Source organism: Cibotium barometz, chromosome 33 (genome assembly GCF_041138505.1).
Source record: "Cibotium barometz isolate CiBa-2024 chromosome 33, ASM4113850v1, whole genome shotgun sequence".
Lineage (NCBI taxonomy): Eukaryota > Viridiplantae > Streptophyta > Polypodiopsida > Cyatheales > Cibotiaceae > Cibotium > Cibotium barometz.
The window spans coordinates 42,286,867-42,293,565 of NC_141078.1; positions in this window are offsets into that span (position 1 = coordinate 42,286,867).

The following is a 6,699-nucleotide window of genomic DNA, read 5'->3' on the forward strand; positions in this document are numbered from 1 at the left end:
TACAATACCATTTAGACTCTTAAATATGATAAACCATCAATGACAAGCATTCATGTGATTGTTTAAATCTCAACCCTTAAGTACTCAACCATTAAAAAGTCATAATTTTTTGCATGACAAACACCAAACCTTGTCAATAAATGATATCCGATCCAATTAATGAGATATTTAACATGCACTCAACATTGTATTATGCTTGATGAGTAGAACATTATGAGGTTATACAAACCATAATGCAAGAAACCAGTATCAAGTCCTATAAAGCTTGACAAAAATTGATCTTCAACCCAATTAATGACATGTCTAGCATACGCTCTCCACCTTATTATGCTTAATGGGCACAACATTAAGTATGAGGCTATATAAGCCATAATGCAAGGAATCAATCCTCTAGAATCATGTATGCAGTTCTTTCACGTTGCATTGGTTTTCTCTTAGGTTAAGAGACTATAGTCTCTTGGGCAAGGAGCTCCTATGATGATGGATATTTCAAAAATAGTATTCAATATTCGATATAGGCATTATGAGTTGACAATTATTCTATTAAAAAGCTTGCATGATGCATGCTTGCTTGCTTGCAAGCATAGGTGGACATGTTGTCTCAAACATAGAGTTGAGCATGTAAAGTTCTTGACACATTGTATTAAGGACTACATCAAGGAGGTAATAAAAATTTGCAAGAGATAATTATTTCAAAGTGAACCTCTTATTAATACCAAGGATTTTTTTAATATATAACTTAAATGAAGAGCCTTATAACAAACCTTTGAAGATGAGAAGCTATTGAGATATAACAGTATAAAGATGAGTTAGTTGAGGCTACCCATTTTTTAGTCATAGCTTCTTCCTTGTAATTATTATTTTTGGTTCTTAATTATCATTAATGGAGATAGTTCTTATGTTTGAGCCCTCCATAGATCCAATTTTTAAGTTGGTATTAGATTAAGAAGCTTAGCATAGAATTGATTGATGAATTAGCAAGAACTTTGATGAGGAGGAAAGCTCGATTCCATAGTGGCAATCCTCTTGTTGTGCCACTTCTAAGTATATATATTTATCACATTGCATCCACAACCATATCAAAGGAAGCTTGGTATTCTCTGACAAATTATTTTTGGGCCAAGGGCAAACATTGAAGAATAAGTTTAAACATCTAGTTTGGGATTTATCCATAATAGCATTGGGGCTAAATGATTCATTTATTCATCACATTACATCCACAACCATATCAAAGGAAGCTTGGGATTCTATGAGAATTTTTTTTGGGTCAAGTGAAAACACTTAAAAATAAGTTTTTGGGCTAAAAATCGGAGTTCACAGACTCATATGTTGCCAACATTAGGAACTTAAAAAGTACAATACAACAATTGGCACGCATCAGTGCACCTATAGAGGAGGACGGCGCAATTGTAATTCTTTTAAAAGAGAATGCTTAGGGAATTGGCAACCTTGTGTCAACACTCAAGAGTCTTCTCAATCCAATCTTTGAAGGAATTAAAAGCTCACTGATGGAGGAAGAGAAGAGATTCAAGGAGGGATCTACTTGGATGATGGAAGAAAAAGTATTCTATCACAAATAGAAGTTGTATAAGAAGTGCACATACTGTTGTAAAAATGGGCACTTGGAGAAAGATTGCTGGACCAAAAGAAGGACAAGAAACAGAAGGACTTTGGTAATACCATGGAGGTAGGAGGTCTGGAAACATCACCATCATCCTAGCATGAGGATGAACATTTGTTCTAAAGTACTTGTAGATTAGGTCATTGCTTGTAGCTCAAATATTAGGATGAGATCATGTGTAACGATCCAGATCAAGGAAGGCTATTGGAATTTAAGTGATCTTCGATCCTATAATATTTAAGAATAAAGCTTAGGGAGTGAGTATTTATCTAGGGAGATTCATTTGGATGGTTGTATCCTTAAAGATTATTTGTATAATGTAAAGGTGCATGTAGAAAGTCAAATAATCTTTAAGGTGTGTGGTAAAGGTCCCGAGATAAAGTGGCATCTACCTTCATAAGCTAGATTGCGAAGATTCGGCTAGGGAGCAAAACGCCCGAGAGCAAAGAGGACCCGAAGTACAAAAATATGGTTGATTGGAACAACCTACGATGATAAGGGCTAGACGACAAGGAAATAGCGTACGAATCAAGGCATAAACATAAAGCCAGAAAGCCTCATTCATGGTACATAAGTCTTGTGTATAAGACAACATATAGTCACATGATTTATATGGAGCTCGCATGTTTTGAGCTTTTGCTAGTCACATAGAAAAGTCTAGGAGCTTATTTATTATTTCCTAGCCCAAGCCTATAAAATCAGATGTATCATAAGAGCTTAATGAATGAAAGGCAATGCAATGGATTTGAGTAATTTGTATGTCTATCTTGCCATAGCTTCTTCCTTATTATTAAGTTTTTGGTTGTCTTTAATTATTATTAATGGAGATAATGGGTCACAACCAACTTTAAGCTTTCAGAAAAGAAAAAGAGAATCTTAGGGGAGCCTTATCGACTAATAAAGAGGGTGGTATGCTAAAGTGTTCAAGGGGACATCATACAACTTGTCAAGGTTTTTAAGTGGAGTTGTACAAAGTACAAAAAATTAGAAAATATGTTTAACATTTAACGTAGAACAATGTTGCACGAGCACTCAGGCTAAGTAGAGGACTTGTATAAAGTATAAAAAATTAGAAAATATGTTTTAACATTTAACATAGAACAACATTGCACTTGGGCCAAGAGCACTTCTAAAGAGCTAAAACCAATGGATAGGTAGGTCGTTGGAGGTGGACAATGAAAGCGACGAATTAGGACTTGTAAGAATATCCAACACTTGCTTACAACAACAGAAAATGATGAGATGGATACCTCAGTTGCTAGAGTGCTCTCAAGAGACATGGTAAGGTCTGCACTACAAGATAAGAAGTTTAAAGCAATATCAAAGGATATAACAAGAGATATGATGCATGAAGTGACCAAGACGTTCATAGCCAAACGATGACCATGATAAAGCTTGGTTTTCCTCCAGAGCATATGCTACTATTTACGAGCAATTAGACAAAGAATTTAAGAGCATTATGAAGAAAAAAATGATTTTTCCTCTCACAAAACCATATCATGTACACAAGCACGAAAATTGGTGAATGGTAAAAGTTCTAGAGCTCATTGGTGAGCCTATGGATCTATGCCATACATATAAATGAAAGTTAGAGGTCGCATTTAAGCTAATGAAATTCAACAATTTTGTGCTAGTCTATGTATGTAAGGTGCAAAGTGCAATGGTCAAGTTCTAAACACAACAGTTCAAGAATGTGTGGTGGTATACTAAATTTTGTATTAAAACTAGATGAATGTGAGATTGTCAAAGAACATAAGGTAGAGAGGGCAATCTTGACCCTAACGAATAGAGCCTTGAGTCCGGACATCACAAAAGAGCATTCAGATTATTTTTGTGTTCAATTAGAAAATGAGATATGGTGGCTTCTGGTTTTCAAGTCCTAAAAGAAGACCATGAAATATTAAAGGTTTTCTTTAACTTGACAAGTATAACAAATGTGGTTGAACATTAGAAAAGATAAGAAGTCCTAAAAGTGGATGAATTTGGTGAATACAATGTATAATGGCATCTTCTTAATAGGAGATTTGAAAACTCTAAAGTGTGTGTTTGGTGTTTCGTGTGTGGATCCAATGCAAAATTTTCATGCTTATATTGCATGAAATCTAGAAAAAAGTCAAAGTATGGAAAGAAAAATTGGATTGCAAAGACAAGAAAGGAGGGTGCCCAAAACTTGTGACCAACTTATAATATGTGAGGGAAAAACGGTCTACTTGGATCCAAAGTAGAATCCTATTCTAAAGATACCCTTTGGATCCTATTCTAAAGATATCCTTAACAAGGGCACACTTTTTCACTTTACATACCATGGTAAGGATGCTTGAAAAGTTGGTGTATGAGTATGTGTGTTTTGCCTATAGGAACCAGAGAGTGATTCTCTAGAAATATGTAAGAAAGTAGAAGAGGTTTTGTTACACAGAAGTTAAGTAGAATTTAAAAAGGATGAAAAGATGTCAAGGGAAAGTGGAAACTTACCTTGAAAGCCATGATTTGGTGGGGAAAAGGTGAGGAAATTTCTTTCTTCACCACAAAATGAAAAGGGAGATTTACTGGTGAAGTAGCTAGAGATATGCATGGAAAAAGTTGCATATGGTTGTTCCTGATAGGAGCAATGGAGGAAAGACTCGATTAGCAAAGGAAAACATGTGGGTTGCACTTGACCAATTATTGGATGATGAATTTTATAATGGATGATGCACTTAATATAAAGAACATTGTTATAACCTTTTACAAATCAATGGTAGAAGCTAGGGAGTCATAGTAGTATTACCCACTACATTGTAAGAGTTTTCCCAAATTTGTTTAAAACTATATCTAAAAGTGCTTTTGTTTTTCTTAAATTTTCGAAGATATGGACCTTACTTTACAATACATTTTGGAGGCTCATGGGCCTTACTTTTCCAAAGTGGAAAGCTTAACTATATGGTCTCCTAAAGGCATAGAATTGGCAAGCCTAATGTTTTCAAAAGGGAAAATCACATGGAGGTGGAATATATGATTTTAATTCAATGAGGCAACTTGTTTAGTGGTGGTATAAAAGAATATAAATTAGTGGTGGTATAGAAGAATATATATCTTTTTGTGAGTCTTGACTTCCCATTGCTCACCAAAGACATGTTTCGTCCAATCTTAAGTTGGATTCTTGTAACTATATATAATCTTCATTCTCTTCACTTCTTTACAAGTTATAAATAAGTGAACAAAATAGCCAAAGGGAATAAACCAACTAAGGTGAATGTATTTTGAACCTCTTTTTTGTGAGTCTTGAATTCCCATTCCTCACCAAAGACATGTTTTGTCCAATCTTAAGTTGGATTCTTGTAACTATATATAATCTTCATTCTCTTCACTTCTTTACAAGTTATAAATAAGTGAACAAAATAGCCAAAGGGAATAAACCAACTAAGGTGAATGTATTTTGAACCTCTTTTTGGTTTCATTGAAGCTTGCACACATCATTTGCAAGCTACGATCACATCTAGTAGGTTGTATGGCCATTGAAGACTTGACAGTAATGGGAGTGACATGGGCTGCAAGGAACCATACTCAATATTCCTTGATGGCACAATGTACAAGGAATCGTATAAAAATATATGTTGTGATGCTAAGAATCTAGCATTCTCTCCCTCATACAACAAAGTTCAAATTTCAATATGAAAAACATTTAGCTTCCCATTCAAGCACTTTATAGATTGCCATTCTTCAACCGTTGATGGATATAATGCTGAAAGACATACTAGACATAACATATCTTTATCTCAAAAACTCAAATATAAAAACAATGTACTAACTAATTAGAAAGTCATATTCTTACCATATTAGGCTTATCTTTTGCAATTCGATTATTTGGATGTAGGGAGATTTCTTTGTGCATATACACATGTTGGATTAATACCTCCATTGTTGTACTCCCACCAATATTTCTACTTCTAAAGTCTATTATTCTACCTTTCCAATGCTTTTTTCAATACACTTTGTATTGAATTTGAAAAAACCCTATTTGTTGGGGTACATTAATACCCATATTTTCCATCAAACTACCCATAAAATAATATAATTTGATACAAATATAATCAAGATCTCAAAGATATTTGATGATAAAAAATATGAGAAAAAGGAAAGATATTAATGTAAGCCATTTTTCCATCTTGTACATGATGTCAAAGAAAAACATTTTAAAGGATTTCTTGTTTACAAAACAATATCAAGGACATTCAAATCATTTGAAACCATGAAAGTCTTTCCTAAACATTTTCTATCATGTTTATCAAGCAAAGAATATGTGTGAATAAGACTATAATTATAGTGCTAAAGAAAATAAAAAAACAAATGGTCTCAAACATTGAATAAACTCCAACAAGTATTCACTGAAACTAGCTCTACAGTCTCATTTGGCATGTTCACTTGGAGATCTATGGGTGTCCCAAGGTTTTCCTTGGACTCCAATGGTATCCAAGTTGTCTTTCTTCATCCCCAATGTCAGTAGTAGAAATGCATGTATAATGTAGAGTGCATTATCAAATATCAAAATGTGATACTAGATACACCTACCCTACAAGAGCACATATCACCCTTGTGTAAACCATCAACTTTCTCCCAGCCTTCTTCAAAGATAGATTTCAAGAAGTTCTCGTTGAACCTCTTTACAAATGAACATGAAGGGGCTTCGATGTGGGGTTCAAAAGTTGAAAAATATGAACAAAAACATGAATCGGCACAATCCAAGACAGACCTATAGTCCTCAAAGCTTTTGAGAACTTAAGGGAGTTGTCTCGATATCGGACATCATCTTAGATTTCAAGAGTCCTATAGACCACGATTAGGGATAGGCCATTCTAAAGAACTGAAAGAAGGACCAAGAGCTAATTCTAGACTACCATATTCATTGACAGTAGTAGGAATAACATAATTAAACTTGTAAAAAAGATTTTGTCACTTAAAAGAGATGCACTAGATTTCCCAGCAAACATAAGCTCATCCACAATCACATGAAAAGCCTCAAATAACACTGTCAAGCTCTTCACAAGGTTGTCTTCCACCCTAGCATATGAACGTGACCAAGCCCTAAAAGGACTATAAAA